The sequence below is a fragment of the Dromaius novaehollandiae genome, chromosome 12 (assembly GCF_036370855.1).
Source record: "Dromaius novaehollandiae isolate bDroNov1 chromosome 12, bDroNov1.hap1, whole genome shotgun sequence".
Classification (NCBI taxonomy): Eukaryota; Metazoa; Chordata; class Aves; order Casuariiformes; family Dromaiidae; genus Dromaius; species Dromaius novaehollandiae.
This window is the reverse complement of record NC_088109.1, coordinates 2,621,141-2,644,113: the sequence shown is the minus strand read 5'-3', so window position 1 is coordinate 2,644,113 and position 22,973 is coordinate 2,621,141. Positions and strand designations below refer to the sequence as shown.

At 45.3% G+C, this 22,973-nt stretch overlaps 2 long non-coding RNA genes across 2 annotated transcripts; both read left to right on the top strand.

Moving 5' to 3' along the window:
• The first annotated feature begins 11,992 nt into the window (after nucleotides 1-11,992).
• LOC112993767 (uncharacterized) lies at nucleotides 11,993-17,880 on the top strand. The gene is made up of 3 exons (XR_010391186.1): nucleotides 11,993-12,070; nucleotides 12,541-12,588; nucleotides 17,426-17,880. It is a non-coding gene; the product is annotated as an uncharacterized LOC112993767 (long non-coding RNA).
• A 656-nt stretch (nucleotides 17,881-18,536) lies between these two features.
• Nucleotides 18,537-21,486, top strand: LOC135329643 (uncharacterized). The gene is made up of 2 exons (XR_010391187.1): nucleotides 18,537-18,729; nucleotides 19,763-21,486. It is a non-coding gene; the product is annotated as an uncharacterized LOC135329643 (long non-coding RNA).
• The last annotated feature ends 1,487 nt before the right edge of the window (nucleotides 21,487-22,973 follow it).

Below are 22,973 nucleotides of genomic sequence, written 5' to 3'. Positions count from 1 at the left end.
AGCTGCACCTAGCACTCCCCCACCATAGGCTTCCTCCTCTGCCTACCTGTCCTGACAGGGACTGATTGCCAGAGATCCTCTGCTGATGCTCTCAGTCCCCTTTGGTCACAGATGGGAATTATCCAGCCTTTACTTTCCCTGTGATCTAATCCTCATTCATACTCAGCTGTCTGCTGTTGGAGGGTTGATTCTCCATGTTACAGAGGTCCTTCAAGGACACCTCCAGGCCGTTCTTCACAATGTCTCCACAGGGCCTTATTAAGCAAGGTGTGAGCTCTTCCTGCTTCTAGCTGCACCTTTCTTGCCCACAGTAAAGCTGCTCCCTCTTCACCTCTCATTCTCACTAGTCCCACCTTCCTCATCTGCACATTGTCAGGAACAGAAACTGTCTCCTGCTGCAAAGGCAGAAAAGTACTTGTGAATGGAGTCAGGAAACCTTCGCTGTTGCAGCACCGGTGGCAAGGCACGGAGAATGCTGCAGCAGGCCACTGGCTTATGTTGAGGGTGTGAGACCAGGTGGAGGCCACATCACTAATGCAAGATTCTATCACAGGTGACCTCTTTGGTTTCAGGTCTAGTTACCTCAAGCTGCTTTGTTTTCACTCCAAGTTTGCACTTGCTGGGACTTTCTTCCCAGCTGATGGTGTTTGTGGTGTTCTTGCTTTACCAGGATTCATCTTTCCCACTGCAGAGCCAAATTCTATCACCTCTGGTAATTAATTGCCAGCATTGTGGGCCTCAAACACTGAGCTTCCTCCTGTGTGAATCATGAGCTTAGTCGTAGGACCAACCGGATTCCAAAGATTCCAAACTAACAGTCAGTTCAGGAGATTCTGGAGCCATGGAGAAAAAGTCAATATTATTCCTAGTCCATATGAATCCACTGTTCTGGCCTTTTGAAAGGTATAGCGCTGCACGATCATACTTACAGTAGCCTAGTTAGAAACTGCATCTCATGAAACAGAGAGGTGGGAGGTAGCCCAAGAAGCTGCCCTATACATTTTGTTCCTAGGGGGAGCATTAGTTCTATCTGTGTCTGTCCTAACAGATGTGTGTGACCCGTTCTTAACATCTCCATGGATCAGGGCTCCACAAACTCCCTAGCTTATTCCAGTGCTTCACTATCCTGACCATTAAGTCATTAGAGTTGTCCTAGTGCTCAACCTAGCTTTCCCTTCTGCAGTTAAATCTGATAATTTCTTGTCCTTTCCACAGTGGATGGGGAGAAGAGATTATTGCTTGCTTCGTTGCAGCATCATTCTGTGTATTTGAAAGCCATTATCATGTCCCTTTCCTCACATTCCTCATTTTTGGAGCCCTACCAGGAAGTCCAAAACTTTCTCAAAGTGAGATTCTCCAACACTACATCATCCACAGAGTTGCAATTGCTATTGAGTATAACATGAAAGAATTAAGAAATATAATATGATGGGGCGCACTTCCACTACAATGTTAGAATAGAGCATAGCAAATCTATGCAAATCTTTTTATCGTGTCAAAATCACACCTCAGACTAATCTGCAGTAAAAATATTCATTAATACAGTCTGAATAATAAGCATATATAGAACAATTTTTTCATGACATTCACAAGATACAGGTTTGTGCACATGGGAGGTTCTGACAAGATCAGGATAGCAGTGAACAAAGCTCTTTATATGCACCTGTCTAACAGGAAGGGATTATACACAAGTGAGTCTGCAATTGGCATTAGCCTATGTATATTGTGCTATACCATGGTAACCAGTCTGGTTTCTGGAAGAGTGAAGATAAGAAATAGGAAGGCAGGCAGAGGCTTGCATTGCATTGTGGTAAAATCTGGATGTTTCTTAAAGGAAACTAGCAACTATCTCACAGACGCAGGCTAGCCCTTGTATAGGGCAGCTGTACCTGCAAACACACAAATCTCTCTCATGACATAAGTATCTCAGCTAAGCACTCAGGAGTCAAAACCTTGCTAATTTAATTCTGTACATGTAAGAAGACGGAGTTTGAAAGGCTCCTGTCCTTTAGATTTGGGCTGCTGTGCCATTTTTCTGATGATTTGAAAGCTCACTCTTGTTCCTCCTTCATGGGGCCTCTGAAAGAAGAATTTCCTCAGAAGATGCAACTGTGAACACACTTCAGCCCTTGGCCAGAAACCACATTTCTCTCTAGAGGCTACTCCGAGGTGCTTGGGAAACAGGAGCAGGGTGGACAACGTCCCAGCACTTCTGTTCTGCCCCTGACAAGCAGGATCCAGGCCTCTGGGTCTCAGCACTCTGCAGGTCTCTCCAGGTCTCCGTGTGCTGCTGTTTTGATGGACATTGAAAGGAGCTGAAATCTTGTGCATTTCAGAACTCCCCCGCCAGCACCGAGGCTTCCCGCAGAAGAGATCGTGGGATTTGAATGCAGAGGGCAGGGAACAGGGACTAGATCCACCAATCTGCCTGATGGAAATGTTGAGGAGATCCACACATACTTATGAAGCTGCCTAGTTGTATGGTCAGTATGTGTGATAAAACTGTGTTTTGCTGGAAACTTCTAGATTAATAGATAGTAATATTCAGGTACTTGAATTCTTACATTGTTTTATATTTTTGGATTAAACACTACTGAAGGGACAATCAAAGGCTTTTCTTAGCATTCACGTTAATTTTGTTTCATGAGTGCTTAGGAGCGCCAATCAAAATCTGAGCCACTTTACCCAAGAACTATGCAATCCCAGAATCTGAAACTTACCTTTCTCCAAAGAAAATATTGTCTAAATAGGCAAAACCTTACCTGTTTTGTGTACTATCCCCACTTTACACGTGAGCGCAAGGATAAGGCGACTTTCCTGAGCTCTCATAGGAAGCATGTGGCAGCACCAAGAGCTGAACACATCTCCAGAGTCTCCATGTATGTCCTTAACCAAGAGATCAACATTCCTATGTTAATAAGGTCAAGACTAATATTTTCCAGTTTGCTTAAATGATTTTGGTGCCTTTTTGACATTTTCAGAAATCACTTGGGAACTCAACTCATTGCAATTCTTATATGGGCCTTTCTGAGAAAAAAAAATAGTCTTTGGTTTATTCCAGTGTACTGTTGCTGTAAGCAATTTACTACTTGATGTAGAGACTCAGACTTTGTCTCTGAAATACTGTGATGGGTTTTGTCCAGGTTACAGATTGAGATATGTTAATTCTCTCTTTTTGCTAATGATGAAATGCCCCCCCCCCCCAAAAAAATATGCATCTTAAAGATACCAAGTCAGACACATTAAAAGCCTGTGTTCTCCTCTACAAAATACTTCTGGGGACTTTTGCCAACCCCAGTTGTTGCTCATATAATTAGTATAAAATACCTAATTTAGAGCCGTACATCTCTTTTCTAAACACGTTTAATCTTATCCAGAGCATGCTTCTCGGGATTTTTTGGTGGCATATAGCAAATGCCCTGAGTGCATTTTGCATTCAGATCAATAACCACTTTGTCATCACAAGCCTCCCTGGGGCTACCCCTTTTTGGCTTTTTCTGTTTGGGTTTTTTTTTTCTTTCATTTCATAAAACAAAGTCAGTATGATTCTTTCTAGCATCTGTAGAAGGGGAAATCTGTGAAGTGATCTGTACCTTTTACTCAGATCATTCATTTCACATTTGGAAATTGGTCTTATTTTTAGTAAGCAGGGCAGTGGTACAGGCTGCCTAGCTTAAATGGTTTAGTTGGGGATTTTTTTCTTATTTTTTGCTGTTGCCAGTTCAGTGTAAGATTCCAGATGGGCTGAAGTGAACTAAGTTTCACTTGCTGTCACTGCTCAGGACTGCCATCAGAAGGAGATCACCGGCAGTGCTTACGTTACTTTCCATATCACTAACTGGGAGCGCAATAAATAGCGTTCAGCTCATTGTAGGGCTCCTGAAATGAATGTGTGCAGACACTTCAGTTAGCTGCTTCTCTCCAGGGCAGAAGGTCAGTCAGCCACTGGATACCTCCGTCTTCTCTCCTCTCTTCACCGCTAGGTCTGCTGGGGACGGGTCAGGTGGTGGTGTCCAGGTTCTCAACAGGTAATCTTGTTCCTTTCTTACTGCACTAGCAAGGCTGTATTTGAACTGCGTATGCAGGGCTCATCTGGGAGCACTGTGTTTGTAAAGGCACGGGGATTTATGAATTGCCTCTTGGTAGCTGAGAGACACTGTTTGGAAGTAGGCTAAGGCTCAAAGCTTGCTCCCTCATCTATCCCTGTGCCAGGTGCCAAAAAGCCTTTCCTCACCAGGAAATGTAGCAGGCCATTTCCTAGTTTAGTGCCTGGGGACAATGTTCTGCAGATGTCGGGAGCTGGACTGAATGTGATAGTAACTGCAGAGAGCTGAGGCCCCATGCTATCTGAAGTAAGAGATGACTGTGATTTTTATTTTGTTTTTGTAACCACAAGGTTCTCCTTACCCTGCTATTTCCCTGTTAATCTGTTTTGTTTTGCTTTTTTTTCCTCACTGATTTGGCTCTGCATTGCTTGTGGAGCTTGGTTTTTGGTGGAAGTGTCTGGACAGAGGCTTTGAGAGAGAAGAGAGTTCTTTAGTGAACATTTGCAGCTTGGGACAATTTCCCTAAGGGAGAATCTTCACAGGCACTTGACATCTGATGTTAGGGGGTTTACAGTCCACACGGAGGCATTAACTGTCACTGATCTGGCTTGATGCTTTCGGGAGAGGTGCTGGAAGGGAGTCAAAGACCTCTGTCAGTGACCTCAAGACTTGATGTCTCGAATCTGGTATATGAGTTTCCTTGGACAGTGAGGGTCAGCTGGGCCCTGTATCCCCTACTCCTGGGCAAGAAATGCCGTGCAGTTCAGCAACGTGCTGCAGCTCTGGGGAGCCCTAGCTCACACTCCAACGCTGCTATGGTGCTGCAGACCCAGGCAGGGAATCTACAGCTTTATGCCAGGTTGGTCCCATGAGCCGTCAGCTTCCTGGGGGAAGGGATTGAGGGGATTTTTGCCACTCAGCAGGATATGGCTAATTCTGGGCGGTATTTCCTCATTTGTGACTGCCTTTCCTTTGTACTCCCAAACACAACATCAGGGAACCTGCTGGTACAGTCTCTTAGTAAAACTCTTCTTTATCCTCCTCTGCTGGAGGTTCTTAATGTTACTCTACAATTGGGAATGAATTAATCCTCAGGCCTTCCAGTCCAGTTGGAGGGCAAGTGTTAATACCTCCAGTGTTGTTCCATAATCTTATAGACGGCAAATGTGAAGCACACACTGTTTATCCAACTTGCCCAGGGCCAGAGTCAGGAAGAGAATCCAGATCTCCTGAATTCTCGTCCTTGTTGGTCTCAGCATCCAGCGGTGCTTCTCCGTGTCTTGTCTGGGCTGGCTGATTGCCTCCATGCTTTGTCTGCTCTGACAATAAGAGGCCTGGTGCCCTGGCAGGGTTTTGAGGCTGATGGAGTTGAGGTAAGATTGAGGGTGAGCCCTTCCCTATGGAACTGACTATGTGGCAAACTTCAGGGGAAGTCCTGGGCCTAATGAAATGAGTAAGACCTCAGTGCAACTAGAATTTCACTCATGGTCTGGCTGATTCCACAGGTACTTGGACAGAGAGAGAAATAAATTGGCTGGCATTGCATCAAGCTTAAATTCTCAAGAAGTCAAGAAAGCTCTCTTGCAATGGATTGATATTGTGCAGAAACTGGGTGCTCAGGATCTGGAAAATGGGAAAAAAAGACTTTTCATGTCCATGTCATTGCCTGAAACTTAGTAAGCAACAACCCTTTGCTCATGTAGCTGTGCAGTGTCTCTTATGTGAAGAAAGCTTGTGGCACTGTCTTCTTCCTAGCAAATAAATCTTTAATTCATGAGCTACTATCCCAACTAGTCGAACTTGTCTATCTTGCTGGCTTTCTCCATAGTACCCCAATGGGCAAAGGATCAGTTCTTTCCTGCCTTATTCGGGTTCTTCTGTTCTGCCCTATCCCCAGCATATCTGAGCATCCAGAGTACTACACACCATTTTGTGGATGGGGAACTGAAACACTGTATGCACTTTCGTTAGGGTCACACAGAGAAATCTACAATGAAGTCAGAAACGTAACTCTATTAACAGTTACAGAAGTTCCCTTTCAGGCCTTGAGCTGGCCTTTAGCACTGATGTGAGGAATGGAAGCCCTTACAGTTCCTGTATTTGTTGTCCTCTCTAAGTTTTAATAGAATAGTGCAGTCTTCTGAACTGGAGACTTTATCATTCAGCATACTTGGGAGGTGGTGGAACAGTTTGCTTTGGAAACAATCTGTGTCTTCCCTCCTCCAGATCAGTCTTTGTTAGTTACAGGCGTTCAAGACTAGAAGTGATGTTCAGACTCTGTCAAGATCTCTTGTAGCTGGTTGAGCCAGCTTGGAAGGTCAATGGGAACTGATTTTTTTTCCCAGTGAACTGTTCTTCAGCCCATGCTCCCCAGATAAATGAGAGGTCAAGTCAATCAAGGTGCCCTCAGTGAAAATATTTCTGATAGCAAGGGTCATTATCATGTTCAGCAGATTGGAAAAGGTGTAAATGGCAACCAGAATGATCAGGAGATATGTTTGTATCAAAAGAAATTTGAAGACTGTGACTTGTTCAGCCTGGCAAGATGGAGGAGCTCTGACTGATATGTAAAAATATATCTGGGGGTTAAAAATGAAGGAGAGTGAAGTATTGCTGTTAAAGGACTATGTTGATGCAAGAACAAGTGACAATATATTGGCCGTGAAGAAAAACGGCTGAGACCAAAGAAGGCTTAGACCAGCCACTCAGCAGGGCTCGGGAAATCACCTAGGTAGGTATTTATGTTATTATGAGATATGATTAATGAAACTGTGACATAGTTATCTGCAGTTGCCACAAGCTGGATTTAGTAGCCACCAAGTTCCTCATTTCCACAGGAAAATCTGCCTGGTAGGGTTCATTTCCCAGTGTTACTAGCCTTGCTCTTTCCTGAGTGAAATATTGCCGTGCCTGACTACCCTGCTTTTCTGGTAGAAAAGTCCATGGGGAACTGCGACAAGCTGTGGTATTTCTTGATCTGCTGCCAGGTCTGAAAAGACATGAGCATTTGATTTCTCGGAAGGTGAAAGTAATTTCTCATAGTGCGAGAGCAGACCGTTATTGCTACAGTTGTTGGAAAGAAAGGTTTCTCTCTGCCCTGCCTTCCTAGTCCCCTTCTTTAGATGTCTTGACTAACGCAGTCTTTTATCCTTCTCTGCTTGATGCAGGGCTTGGGCCAAATTCTGCCTTCTCTTTTTCACTAGAGGGCCTGAAGAGTGACCACGTTCATGCCAGTGAAGTTACCCTGGGTTTACTGCGTCACATGGCAGCAGAACAAGGGCTCTTTGCTGCTAAGTGGGAGTCACGCTTCGTGGATATTTTTTCTTCTTATAGAGACAGCAGTAGAGTTAAGACTATAATGAAGGGTCTCTTACAATCACACTCCTATTATGCTTTGAAAAAGGCTTTGTGAGCTTTGTATTTTGTACATGGGCACTGCATCTAGACAATCATTTTCTGGCAGCATTTGCTGTGAATCACACACAGTTTGAGACATCCTACTGAAAGCCCCAAACATCCTCTTGTCATACTGCATTTCTCCCAAGGACATAGCCTAAAATTTAACCTGCCTAAAGAAACAAAAGGGAAGGAGTTCTGCCATTTAATTTATCTACCCAAGCCAGCAGGCTGGTTCCCAAGGTTGTCTCTGTAGTCAGCAGAAAGGAAAAAGTCCCTCAAGAACATTTTCCAGCGTCCTGTGTTAGACTGCAACTACCTTGCCCTCAGGAGGAGCTTCCTTCTCTCCTGAGAATTCAACAAGGTAAAAAAATTAGCACCTCAGTCTGATGCAAAGCTTCAGACTCATAATCCCCTCTCCTATTTGCTATGTGCCTGGGGAATGATTTGGGGACATTGTTTTGGGTGATGCTTCTGAAATACGGAGGTCTGCCAGAAACATGTATTCACACATTTGCATCATTTCCAAGCTGTGTTCATGGCTGACATGTAAAGCCCACAAAACAATGGGAGTCAATATTGGTTTGGTTTTTTGTTTGTTTTTAACAAGTTGAATGTTAATGCTGAAAACTTTGAGGTGGAATTGCAGTGGGTGCTATTGCTTTGGACACATCTTGCACTGAGTCATGTAAAGCTTAAAAAAAAAAAAACTTAGGTTTTTGATGCTCGCATAGCTTTGCTTGCATTTTTTCTTTTCACACCAGGCTTCAAGAAGCAAGCACCTTTTGCAGGGGTGATGGGAAGGTGGAAGATGGACATGTACAAATGCACTGCTAGCTCCTGGCAGTCTCTGTATGTTTGTCTGCAGTCCTGGTTGTAGAAAGTTTGCCAAATATGTGACAACATTGTAGAGTTTATCAGTCTAGCACGATTTAGGAAGTGGTCATCATGTAAGAGCTGGCTTTCTCTGCTCATGTGGCAAAATCCTTGAATTCCCTACACTGCGGTTGCTCTGCTTGAATACGGACCTGCAAAATCTGGGTTTAACGCAAGCTTCAGCTACAGCAAACTCATGAGAGGCTGTGTCAATAAGAGCAATAGCTTCAGTGTTTGTCATGGCCACGTACATTTTGCTAGAATAGGGAGTGAATGCTGGCAGTTTTCCTGCTGCATCTGCCAGGGATTGTTTCAGATTCTACACATCCAGTCTGAGGTGATGAAGCATATAGTACGGTCTTTGTGAGATTAAAAAATAAAATAAAAAACTTAACCCTGCCCTTCTGCCAGCACACCTCATCCAGATGTCACCTCATGCACTGTCAGCTTTGACAATACCTGCCACATCTCATCATTCATCCTTTTCCTTATGCTTAGACAAAATCATGGAAAAACAGGGGAAAAAATTGTGCATATGATTTTTCTGAAGGACATGTTTGTATTTTCTGCATAACTCCCACGCATCAGTATTAGGACTCAAATTCAAGTTGCTCAAGCCCAGGATCTGTGTACCTCAGTGACCCTCCTTTAGCATCAGGGCACTCCCTCCAGCCCCAAACACTAGGACCAGTGCGAGGCCATTTTAGGCTCAGTTCTGACCACTACATGCTGTCAAAGCAGGAAACAGTATCTGAACCAGAGAACAGAGTATTTCTTGTCATCTTCAATTCAGGCCCTCTCATCTTCATAATGTGAGCATCTGATCAACCTACAAAGATCCAGTAAGAGCTTCTGAAAGCACAGCTCTGCTCTGAGAGACTGGGAAAGTGTTTCATCCTTGTCTCTCAGGGACTTGGTGGTAACTGTGCATGGCTCACCAGTACAAAGAAATTTTTTTTCCTAACTGTCTGCCCTCCAGATGCAACCTGAATTCAGAGAACTGAGCTAAGGTCTTTCCATCACCCTCTGAACAGAGGCTTTGACGGAAAAGCCGAGTGTGCAGCCGCAGCACCTGTGTGAGCACAAAGGGACATGCAGGGAGTTCAGCAGATAGAGTTGCTCATGCATTAGGAGGAATTGAACCTAGCTCCTGCCCTCCCAGCAGTATTTTGAAAAAAAACAGTCGCACTCTTCAGCATGCTGCTGGTGTGTCCTACTTGCAATGCTGCCTTCCACCTTTGTCACCTCAGGTAGAGCCTGCCAGAGTGACTTACAGACCCAGCAGCACTGAAGGCCAACGGGACAAAGACTTCCAAGCACCATGCGTCATCATAGAGCTATTTAAGCATGTCGTTACCTCTCTTTTAACAAGTGAGAAAGGAGAAACAAAACCAGTAGAGCAAAGAGCAGCAAAAATGGTTCTCAGGTGGGGGTAAAAGAGCTTCTATAGGCAAGGCAGATGAGACTCGCAGCCTCTAGAGGAGAAGGAAAAGGGCAGGTACTTTGCACAAAAGAGGAGTGAATTGTTCATGTGTAGCCCCATGCTTTGCTGAGCGAACAATGATGGTGCTTTCCCACCCACACTGTTCTCAGCTATTTGGTCTGTGATAAGATTTACTGACAAAACAGGATTCATCCAGCACTGCCGCCCCATGTCCAGCCATGCTCACTTCCCTGTGCCCCTTGCATCTTCCTGAGCCCCCCCTCACTCAGTGCAAAAAAAAAGGAGGCAGAGATCCTGCAGGGCTTGCACATGCCCTTTCCAAGCAGAACAGCAAACTGAGAGCTTCAGCTGAATCCTTGGCTAGGGCTTCCTTCATATGCAAGCAAGACAAGGGAGCTCACCTCCCATAACATGCCTGGCACTCAAGTGATAACAGAGCTTCTGGTCAAGGTCTCCTGCCCGCTCTTCCTGCTCTGGGATCAGAGGGTGTGAAGCCTCACAGTCAGACTGCCATCCTCTCTGGCAGCAGAGCCAGAGGAGAAACCTCAAGCAGAAGCAAGGAAAGTCTTTGGTTTCCCATGTACCCTCAACAGCTCAAAATCTCAGTTATTCCTCTGAGCAAACAAATCAGGTCAGGGCTTATTCCAGCCACAGCAGGCACTAAAGTGGAGCTTGGGGACAGAGAAGAGGCTGACTGGAAACCCTGCTAATGCAAAACTTTTGCATTAGATAAACCAGTGCTCAGGATCCAAGCAAAGCCCTTCAGAGCTCTGGGTCACTTCTCTCATACTGTAGGAAATAGTGAGGCTCACACAGGACTGGAGGCTGAGCATGCTAAAATGGGGTCAAGTCATCTCTCCTGCTGTCCAGACAGCACCTATTCAATCAATGATTAGAAACAAACTCTGGAGAGGCAGCTCCAGAGCCAAATTCACCTCTTAGAGAATTTGCACCTTGACACTTGGAACTCACAAAGCTCCCTCTGCTGTAGATTTGGTCTTAGGGTTGGACTCTTTAGTATCTGATGATATAGGAGCTCCAACTAAAGCTTTACCCATGACTGAGGGAACTCATAACTCACCAATATCACCTTCAACCTTCTTCCCCTGCAGGCAGAGGGTGCCTGTAAAGAGAGAGTTGAAGAGCTCTTCCTCTTTGTCAGCTGGGACAAAACTGGTCAAGGAGGAGGCAAGCCAGAAATACTCTAACACAAACACATGCACCTGGAGCAATCTGCACATGCCTTGTTCCTTAGGCCGAAAACCTCAGAAAGCTGAGGAATGGGCCATGTAAGACAATGGTCCAATAATCTTTATAAAGTACTGTTATGCTTCGAAATGTCTGCTGTGTGCCAGACTCTCTCAGCTGATAAAAACAGGCAAGCTGTCACACCTGATTCTCTCTCATCATTTCAAGCCTTACAGGTAGAAGAGGATCCGTAATAGAATTGGGAAAGAAAGAGGAGACAAGTTTTCTTTTCCAGCCCATGGAAAAATAACTTTCTGGATTATCATCTGGAAACTGGGAAGTACCAACATGAGCAACGATGAGAGGCCAGTGAACCCTGCCTCACCTCCGCTGACTGAGTGCCTGAAGAGAAAGAGGGGAAGACCAAAGAAGCAGCCACAGGTGAGTGCACATCATCTTAAGAGGCTATTTGAGGATGCTGTGGCACTAACCTGATAGGATTTGCAGGCAGTCCTGGGAAGTGGCTTGCTGACAAAGAGCAAGGGGGGGTTGAGGCTCTCTGTGATAAATAGTACTGCTATTCAGAAAAGCAGCAGCATGCACACCCTGGCATAGCTCACTGGCTTCAGAGGTGCCTCTGATGTGGCAGGCCATGCCTGTTCAGGCCAGAAAACAGCATGAGATGGCCTAGCCAGATCTCTCTTACAGTTTGGAGGCTGTCGGCATCACCACCCTCTGCTTCTGCGCCCATCATTGGATAGAGGAAAGAAGCTGAGGCCTTCTCCCTCCCCTTTCCAGGCGCTATGGTCAGAGCCTTGGGAACTCATTCAGTTCCCCAGCCCAACAGGTAAAGGGAGTAATGGTATTGCTGGCCACCTTCTAATGTACTTCAGCAACTGGAAAAGCAGAGAGAACTAAAAATATAGTGGTGTGGCTGCTATCATTTGTCCAAGACAGTCTAAGCCATATTAGGCTGAAAAGCTGTAAGCCGTTTTAGGGATAAACCTGCTAAAATGATTTTCTCCTTTTTTCCCAGCAGGAGGCTGTGGGGCCACTGCCAGTGAAGAAACCACGAGGAAGGCCGAAAGGAAGCAAGAAAGCGAATGCTGTATCTCAAATGGTGAGAGTAAATGGCTTATATACCATCTTATGGGAGAGAACTAAGCTGACTGTCCCTTCTCCTCCAGGCTTTAACAGACAGACAAACAGGGAGGTTTCTCTTAACGTAACAGCAGGCAGTAAATGTTGCCCCTATTTCAGTTCAGCTTTAATTGCCTCTGTTGGACAAACCAGTTGTTGTGGTCTTAGTCCCAACTCACCTCCTGACCTTTCTATGCTGCTGCTGCCCGTTCAGCAGCTTCCTCCTAGAGTTTCTCTTCCACCATTATCACATAGTCACAACCAGCGTTGTCTGGCAGGCAGCTCCTCTTGAACCGGCTTCTACCCCCAGCCTCAGGCTTCCTCTGCTACTTGTCTCACAAGAGAACTTTATGCAGAGGTCACCTTGATCAGGTTCTTTGCACTCATCACAGCATTTATGAGAGATGAAAACACTTTTTTCTGTTTGTTTCTTTGTTTTTTTCAATAAAGTTAGAACCTTCTGCTGAGAAAAGGCCAAGAGGGAGGCCCCGCAAGTGGGTAAGTATGATATTCAGTTCTTCCCTTCTCCAGTCCCAGAGCCCGGGGGATTTTCAGTTGCTTTTGCTCTTCTCAAGTTCTCTGTCTGCAATGACATTCTTTCAGTCCAGCTGGCCTGGAAATCTAACAAGTGAGGGAATCTCTGACTTTCTTTGCAATACCTCACCACCGAGATCAAGTTCGTGCGGCATTCTGGCAGGGCAGGAGAACTGCTGTACTTAATTCAAAACATACTAGTTTTCCATAGTACATTCCCAGGCTAGAAAGTCAGACCAGAGATTCCATCCTTCCTCAGGCAGAGGGATTCCCTTTCCAGGAGTCCTGAAGGACTAGAGGGATTGCTCAGCATGTGAGTTTGTCTCAAAAGAGGAAACTTCGAATTAAGCAAAAAGAGAAATGTAGTGAGTGGCGAAACTTAGAATTCTGCCAGCAGGAGGCTCTTTCATGCAGCAAAGGATTAGTGAGAATCAGTTGTTCAAAGATGAAGTTAGATCACTCCAGGCTTGAAAAACAAGATGTGAATTTTCAATCAATAAGGATATTCAGTGCTGGAAACAATTAATGGCATGGCCTCTAACATTAGGAGTGATTTAAAAAAATATATATCGGTTACCCAGAAAAGTCCTAGACCAAACCCAAGCTGCTCGCTGCAGGAAAAATCCATGGGTTTGGCTCTACAGCTTCAGCGCTGCAGGCGGGCTCAGGATGGAAAGACACAGTGGCTCATTCAGCAGAAACAGAGGGATAGAGCAATCCACGCAGGGCTACGCAGGAGGCTTGGAAGGAAATCTGCACTAGGGAGGAAATGCCAGGATGTGGGAGAGGTCAGAAGGAGACTTTTCTCACATGACAGTGATACATGTATTTCTTAGGAAGTGATAGAGGGAAACTTTCTCTGAACCCAGTGTAGGACTCCCAGACAAGGGATCTGCTCCACAAACCTGTCAGCTTGCCATTTCCTCTCTGAAATACAGATGAGGTCCAAGTCTAGTTCAGGCCACAGCTTTTTCTAAAAACCCATTGCTTTTTCTAGGCCCATTTATACTATATTATTTTAATACACTGTGTAAGAAAAATCTGTTGCATACGTTACCAGTGTTTAATGCAACTAGCTCCTGTGAAGCGCAGTCCTCCAGCTTCGCTCTGCACTGGAGGCAGAAAGGGCTGACAAATCTCTAAGACAGGCAGGAGGATTTGGGAGGACATGAACTGGGGACAGTGTTTTCCCTTTCAGTAGTGGTAGGGTGCCATGGGCAAGTTGTTGTGAAAAGCCCTATGTAAGTACCTTTGGGGGAAGGGGAAAAAGACCTGAGGCTGTGGGGGAGGGGGGGAGACATTAATTTTTTGGAGGTTGTCATTCTCTTTTGGGGAGAGGGAGAAACAAGATGAGGAAAAAATGAGAAAAAAGAATGAAATTAGGAGAGAAGATGCTCTTCTATGAAATGGCTAGATGCAAACAAGAAAGAAAAATGACTTGAGCTTAGCGAAACAGTAGAACCATGGAAAATGAAGAGACATCAGAAAGCGATAAGGAGGCACCGCCAGTCCTAGGACTCAATTCCTTTTCAAGGAGCACATGGGTCAGAAGGAGCTCTGATTCTGTGGGGAGGATGTTGTTTTCTTGCCCTGAGGCTCTCAACAGAGATATGCAGAGTGCCTCAGACTGGCTGAGGAGCAGAGTCCTGTTCAAGCAGAGTATCCCAGACAAATGGGACTGAGGGAAGGGAAGCATCGTTATTTGCAGGTAGAGAACAGAGCTGAAAGTTGCTAGCTGGACTGAAAATGGCAGGGCAATAAGGCTGATCTTGAGACGCAGCATCAGCATGAACCATGGCTGAGGACAGGGAGGGAGCTGGAGAGCCAGAAGCCATGTGGCAGGATGCATAGAGGCAGAAGCAGTGCCTCTGACTCCGCAGACAGCCTGGCTTGAAGACCACTTTCTTAAAAAATAAAGTGAGAGATAGCAAAGGTGTTCCCTGAAGACTTGTGATCGCAGGGTGCTCCCTGCTCTGAGTACTTGTCTCGGATAAGAGGGTTTCTCGCCCTTTCATGGAAGGGCTGGGTGCTGGCAGTGCACCCTCCAGATGCGATCGAGCCTGTTTGAACTCTGATAAGTGACCAACTGCTTTACAACAGAATTTTAAACAGATCCCTGAGGTAAACAGATGAAAATTTCAGGGAGCTCAGAAGCTGACTGTTAGGAGTTACTCTGAAGTTGCAACCTGGCCAAAATAAAGCAGCTAGGAGTGGAGTATCTGTGCTAAAACGAAGCACTGAGCTAATGAGAACACAGCATCACACAGCATACTCTCAGCAGGCAAAAGCAGGGTTGGGGTAGGTAGCTGCATAAGGGCTAGCAGGAAATCTGATGAGTGATAGGGCTTTGCAAGCAGCTTGGAGACTGTCTGGATATTCCTGAGCTTGAGACTGAGTAAGAGGGATATTCATCTGCAGGTGCAATTTGACCTGGCCATGTGCTTAAGGAGATGCAGAGGGACTGAGAAGGGGAAGGAGACCTCCGCTTATATGGGCCTGAGCCCCAAGGGAAAGTGCCTGGCCTCCAGGAGAAGGCAGAGTGACAGGACGTATGGGACCCCACAGGGATCTGAATGTCAAAAAGGATGCTGGAGAAAATTTCACAGAATCAAAGAATTACAAAAGGGTTGAGGTTGGAAGAGCCCTCTATAGAGCACATTGCCCAGGACCCTGTCCAGATGACTTCTGAGTATCTCCAAGGATAGAGACTCCACAACCTCTCTGGGCAACCTGTTCCACTGCTGAGTCACCCAGTTTCACTGACAGCATTTCTTCTGTAAACTGATAGAGCTGACAGCCATCACCTCATCTTGGCCCAGGGTACAAACTGACATGTCCTGTATGTGTAGCTGTAAACTACAGCAGGTTAAAAAAAAATGCAGAGGCCAAAGGACTCCAGGACGTCTGGCAGGGATTTTCTGGCATTAGTTTGCGCATTTTTCATGTAATCTGAAACAGGCAAGTTCAACCTTCAGGAGTGCTACAATGCCTTTCTCATCCCAGCCTGGTCAGGGAAAGAATGGGCAAAGAAATTGCCTGTGGGAGGAATAAATGCAGTCACAGCTTCTGCTGTTGCCGTGATGCCACCTGAACAGGGAGTTTATAAGGGGCTAAGAACCTTGTTATTGCAGGGTTCAGGAAAGTTTATTGTTCCGGAAAGCTGAAAAAGTGAAGTACATGCTATATAAAGCGGAGGATCTTATGTGGAACAAGTCCAAGAGAGCATGTCAGAGCAGGGGACAGTTTATAAAACACCTGCTGGTAGGGCTGCCTTGCGGTTAAACTGACAGTAATACTTTACAGACGAGATGGCTTCAGCCCTGGTTTGTAGCTGTTCAGCGTGCCTGACATGGCTGGAGACCAAGACCTCCCTGGGGACAGGTCCCTGCAGTGGAAAAGGCAGTGGAGGGCAGCCAGGCGGAGTTGAGGACATGCTATCCAACATCATCTTGTGGAGCACAAAGATCCATGTGTGCTGTCAAAATCTAATATCTTTAGTAAAGTTATCTGGAATAGTTTTTATCCTGTTCCATGTTCTTTTTTGTTGATAGAAGAGCAATTTCCAAAAATTGCAGTTTTTCCATGGAAAATTTTATTTTTCTGTTATGATAATCCAAATGAAACACCTTCTTTCAAGTTCAGTTGGCACTTCATTCTTCCTTGAGACCTTTATGTCACACAGAGGACACAAGCCTACAGTTGGGAGCATCCTGATAGTTCCCAGGATATGCTAATAGTGGTATGAAAAGTCCTGTATCCCTCAGTTTCATAGGTACCTATGATCCTTTTCATTTTTTTTAGAACCATAGAATAATTTAGATTGGAAGGGACCACCAGAGATCATCTAGTCCAACTGCCTACTCAAAGCAGGTCTAATCAGATCGGGTGATAGGGATTTTTCCAGTCTAAAATACCTGTAATGTGGTAGAAATCATGTAAAGCCATCTTCCACCTGTACCAGGCTAGAAATGAGATCAGGAAAGACTGTTACAGCCATTCACTTCTGTATAGATTGCAGCAGCTGCAATTCTGGGACTAGGCTAGGGGTTTAGTGGTTAAATCCATCAAGTCAAGTTGTGTGCCCGAGCTGCAGGATAGGGTGCTTATCACTATCCAAAAAAAGCTGCATAGGAATTTGTCGAGAAAATCTTTTTCCTTTGTTACATGTCAATTTATTAAAGCTAAAACTTTTCAGAGGCTGGCTTTGAGTTTTACTTTTGAAGGTTTCAAAATGTTTCATTCTGACTTTGGCTAATGAAACATTCTGATATTTCAGTTCAAAATGCATTTGTTTTAACATCTTAAGGGGCTTTGGGGGGCAAAACCAAAACAGAACAAATAGAACAGAACGTTTAGTTTTGATTTTCAATGGACAAGGACTGCTAAGAGTTTAGCTTTTCAGAACACCAAAGTATCTTGAAATATTAAAAATGGTCTCAAGAATGAAAATACAATTCTTCGCAGCTGCATTACTGGGAGATTTCTCAAGGTGCGGGGCTGCAGGGCTCTAAAAGACTGGTAATAAGTAGCTTATTATGGATTTTGTCAATCATTCAGAGACACTTTGTGAATGCACACGGACACTACACACACTCGCACACGCTCTTGCACACAGTTGGATATAGGAAGTAGTGGTAAGTGGGTATGTTCTCCAAGTTGCACAGGCTCATTGAAATAACATTGATCAAAGGTTTTTTTGCTTTAGATCTGATTTGTTTATTTGCAATTATGTCTCCCGTCACCTGATTGTATGTGTGTGGGGCGGGGGGGGGGGGGTTGTTTCTGGTGTTTCTCTTCATAGCCTCAACTAGTGATCCAAGAGAGAGTGTGTCAGGAAGGAGCTCCTCAGGGAAGCAGCGACTCGAATTTGACCGCACCGCCTGCTACACAAGGTTTGAAATTAGTCATAATTACACAGAACTAAACCATGGAACCAGGCTCCTAGCAAACCACGCATATACGCCCAAAGCTGCTGCTCTGGCTGCTGTCGTTCTGTGAATCCTACAGACACTAGTGTGTCTGTGAGGCTTCCAGGAGCAATGCAAGAAAGACGGGCAGCAAATTTCATCCGTCTAATTTGGTTGTGCCTATCGCAGCAAAAGTGGAGGCAGAAAAGAGGGATGAGGAGAGAATCTCTATCTTTGTCTTTCTAAGAAGTCATTTAAACTGAGGTCCTGGACACTGTTACAGGTCTGGCTGAGTGAAATTGTCTTCTGACTGTGTTACATAGAAAGTGAAAATGGACTCTCATAAGGGTCCTGTCTGACCTTAAAAAGAAGTACGAATTGCAGATCCCTCGACGTTCTGGAGGTTATTCGTCCTAGCATTCTGCGTTAACTCCAGCCTGCCTCCCTGGTAGCCTTGCTCTCTCCTCCCTAGCTTGTTCCCTAAGGTGGTACTCTCTCTCGCTAGTGGCTGGCACACTACCAGAGATACTAGCACACCAGCAGCACGTGAAATGACAACACTGGCAAGTTTCGGTACAGGGCTGCCAAGTTATCTAAGCTGCTCTGAGATGAGATGCCAGATAAGCATTATCACTGTCGGAGGAACCGAGATGCACCACCCAGAACCCCAGCCGCACTACAGCCCTGGGAAAGCGTAAATCCAAGCCCAGCCTACGCCGTTCAGGGCTGTTTCTGAGATAACCGCCAGCAGAACTTGCACGCAGCCGAGTCCTGCCTTCAGTGAGCTTTGTAGGAAGCTGTTCATTAAATATTTTCCCTTGAGTGCATGGGGGAAGGGAGCCAGCAGCCCGAGAGAGGCAGATGTTGCCCCTTACGTTGCCGTGCGGTCAGCACAGCTGCTCCCTCCCGCTGCGGCCGTTAGCGCTGCTGAGCGTGGCGTGCAAAGCGAGCTAACAGGCGCGGGGCAGCCTGGCTTTCTTAGAAAGTCCCTGGAACTGCCACACGACAAAACGCCAGCGCAGTTAACCTCAGTTACTCGACTCAGTTTCCTCTCGGGCTCCGGCACCCGTATCGCTTCCTGCCACCGCGTCGTGCGCTGACATCAGCAGAGCCGCAGGCGCGCGGAGGATGAGCTCACCTCCGGCCGGCGCGCTGCCTCTCTGCCGTGCTCTGAGCATCCCCCAAAACCACAGCCAATGTGGGTACTTTCTTCTTCCTTTCAGTTTGAGTGGGCCGGAGGGCAGTGACGGGAGGGATACGTTTTCCTCCTGTTACACTGAGGCAGAAACAGATGTGACAGGATAAGCGGATGCTGCGGTCCGTGGGAGACAGCAGCGCAGCGCATGATACTGTAGCATGAACCACTCTGTGCTTCTGCACACTTAACTCAGCTCCCCTCTCTATCCCTGGTGCTATGCTGCAGCAGGAGGGGTGTGCTTCTGCAATAAAAAAAACTGTTGGAAAAAAAGCAGGGGTAAGCATGCACAGTATCAAAACCGGCAATCCTCTGGAAAATTTCATAGCGGTTGTTATTCACTTAGGAGCCTGAGACTAGGTGGTCATCTTGTCTTGGAAACTTTGGACTGAAAAGGAAAAGGGGAAACTTCTTATTCTGAATTACTGAGGTCCCACAGCTTGTTTGAAAATGGGATGCAGCTGCAGCAGCTTTCAGAGAAGTAGCTCCTGGATGAACCCATCCTACTGCTCTGGGATTAACTTCAGTATTATATGCCTGCAAGTTTTTGTGCCACTCATGCACAGTACGACTGCTCTGAGATTTGTTAGTGGGAGTCTGCAGTCACATAACCAACTTTTGCTATAGCCAGAAACATTCCCCACTCTGAGACAGCATTTTAACACCCTCTGTGCATCCACTTACCTGATGTCTATGACCTTGGGTAAGGCACTTCTGGTGCTTTGTGCCTCATGAGGTCCAGGTCAATCATGTGCGTTTGCATAGCAGAAACCAGAAAACTTTGCACAGACTGTAACTTCTGAGCTCCCGAAAGCCTCGTTCTCAGGCATGCTCCAAGGGGAAGCTGTTTGTTGCAGGCTTTAGCCTGAAGCCAGCACAAGAGCGGTGGGAATGGTGTTGTGAGGATCTTTGGGTGTTTGGGAACGGACCGCTGCCTTCTTTTAAGCTTGCATTGGCTCTGTAGTGGGGTCTTTGGGCAGCCAGGCTCTTGGGTCCAGAGCTCTAACCTTCTGTCTCCCATGATCTTCCCCTTTAGGCATCACTGGAAAAGACGGTTCCAGGCCCAGCAAAACTACTGGTCTTAGGAGATCTCTGAGTAACATTCCTGCCGCAACTCAGTAATATGCTACCTGCTCATGTCTTGCTGAAGCCGGAGGACTGGAAAACAAGCAATGTTCTTAATTTCATACTTCAGAGTCTTCCTTTATAATTTTGGCCAAACTTTCTCTCCTGTTTTCTGCTGGATTACCCTAAACATCTAAGTAAAGGCTTGGGGGGAAAATGGCAAATGCTTTATCAGGGAGATGCCTTTCATAGTTTCTAGCAGATCTTTCATGAGGACATTACTCTTTCTTAAAAGTCTTATTTATAACATGATGCCTTGTGCTGCCGTGGACAGCAGTAGTTCCACAGAAAGATAGTGTTGACTCAGGAATGCAGGTACAATAAAGGAAACCTGTTTACGCAGCTAATGGCTGAACCTACACGCCATGCCATCTCTGGTGGACAACGGAGCAGTCCCAACAGTAACGTTTTGTTTATGTGTTTATAAGGATTGCATCAGTATGAGACTCCTCAACAAGTCCTTTCCTCCCTTTATCAGAAAGCGAACGCTCATGGCATTTCCTACTGTAACGGAGTAGCAGTCCAGCTCACCTAATGTTGTTGCTCCAATAGTCACTTGGCTGCTCTAGAGGGAAGTGTGAGACCTTTACATTTTACCTGTTGTACCACCAGGACAGTCAGCTCACACCCTAGCATCTTGGGGATTAATGACTTGAAATTTGTATCTTCATATTATCAGCTCAGGGCCACCTCCCATAACCAGTTTTCGGCCTGGCAGCACTCCCCCAGAACTTGATAGCGCCTTTGAGTGAACAGTGTTTACAAGCTTAGTCACAACCACTGGATTTCATCATGTCACAGGACTGCCTGTAAAGAGCCAAAGTCCCGAATGGGTTGCTTCCTTGCAGAGCCTCAGGATTCAACTTAAATTACTGTTATACCTTCAGTCCATAATGTGCATATGTGGGGGTCCTCTACTGTTGCAGCTACGCAAAGTAAAGCTTGTGGATATAGGTCAGTTCTGGGAGAGAGCAATGGCCATTCGTGCTGACGTTGTTGCTGCTGGCTCCCAGTCTCAGACTGTATGTAGATTCATGCGTTCAGCATCAGAGCTGATCTTGCTAAATTCTGAGGAACGAAGTTATTTCTGATAGCCAGTTGCAAACAGTGAAATCCTGGTATTTACCATCTGGTGGATGCCCTGCCTGTCTATTAAAGGGACAAAGTGGGTATTTCGATTATCCTTGACAAGATGTAAAATTGGCTAGCTTTACAGTGTTAAATATTTAAATAGAGCATAATTGGCTTTAAATTTATGGCAGTGCAGAGCTCACATCCTTTCACCAGAGACCTGTTTCCTTAGCAGGTATGTATTTAACACAAGGTAACGTATGCAGTATTAAGACAAAAGGCTGACTGAAAAGCAATAATGGAAAAAAATAGCTTTTCCCCTCGTATTTATTCTGTCTAGTCCATCCAATCTAATAGTGACCAGAGTCCTAATCCTGTTAATTCCATGTTTTGTTAAGTTTGCCCTTATAATAGTTCCTTGCATATGGAGTTTGGTGGTCTCCCAGAGTACTGCATCTCAATAACCTTTGTACCTCCTTTACCACATATCGGAGAAATTAAGGATTAAACGGCTCACATGGCAGGGACTAACCTAAATCTATGCTGTAGAATGAGGCATGCTGCCACATGTGGGAAGAGGTTGACCCCCTTCTCCTGCTGTGTGAGTAAATCCGGATGGGACATCATGCAAGCGAATCTGTAGCTGTTGACGGTTACACTAGAAAATCCAACCTGTTCCTCTGAATTCAGGTTGAGAGCTGGTCTTCTCCAGCAGATACAACAGTTCAGCTATGGTTCATGTCTGCATTCAAAGGCCATTCCAGTGGGACACCAAGATACTTCACCAACTTCTTTACCTTACCTGCCAGTGAACTGGAGGTTTATGCAGATGGAGGTTTAGTCCTCTGCTTGCAAGGCTTTACTGCATATTTGATTAACCCCCCTTTTACCTGGGAGCAACAGCTGTTACAATGCAAGACTGGAATTTTGGCTTCTCCTAGTGGATTAGGGATTGCATCTGTTTCCTATGACAACAGTCTGCCCTTTCTCAGCTGGTGAGCTGGAAAAGAGATGGAAACTGCCTCAGCTAGATAGTAAATCCATTTGCTTTAGATCAACAGTATTTCCCTGGGATACCCACATAAAGTACTTTTTCTCTTTTAAAATGAGCCATCTTTGCTACCTCTCAGTAGTCTGTGGGGAAACCACACTAGAAAACAGGTCTCCATAAAAATGTATCTGCTCAAGAATAAGCAGGGTTGAAATCCCAGTTGAATCCCAGTTAGTTGAAACCCCAGTCCCTAACTTTAATTTCCACCCTTATACAGAGACTTGGAATAAAAGTCAACCCTATTAAAGTCCGGCAGAATTCCAGTCAGCTTCAGAGAGCTAGCATCTCACCCTGAACCACCTGGGTTTTCTTTTTTGAAATGACAAACACTTTTCCTTTCCCATATAACCTTTTCTGTGTAGCCAAATCAAAGGGCCTGAGCCAAAATCCTGTATCCAAGCAAATTCATTTCAAGTGTTTCTAAGCTTGAACAATTTGGGTCTGATTGAGTCAAAAATAACACTCATTGCAGTCAGATCAAAACACTGGAGATAAAGGACATTTGTTACACAGCAAAGTTTGGAAGATTCTCATAAATGGTCCTGGTTTCAGTGCAGGCATAAAGAGTGTTGGCAACCTGCAATTAGCCTTGGAGTTTGTTTTTAATAAAGGTATATGATATAGCACCTCAGGCTTCTGCTTCGCCTCCTCCATGTGCAACAACCTCAGCACACATGCTCATCAGCAGGCAATGTGAGTTTCTCTTTTTTTACTTGAATTGTAGTTTGGGGGATTATAAAACAAGAATTTGCCATTCAGGAGCACCCACAGACCTATGTGAAAACAAAGAATAATGAGCATGAGGAATCACACATGGAATAAAACACAGGCCCTTAAAACCAAATGTTGGTAACTAATACCATCCTCTTGTGTATCTTTCAGTACACTGTAATGAGCTTAATTTGAATACAAGCTAATTCTGCTCCATATATACACCTAGAATTCACCACAGTTGAGTTTGTTTGTGCCACGCATTGTTCTGTGTGGCATATAATTATTT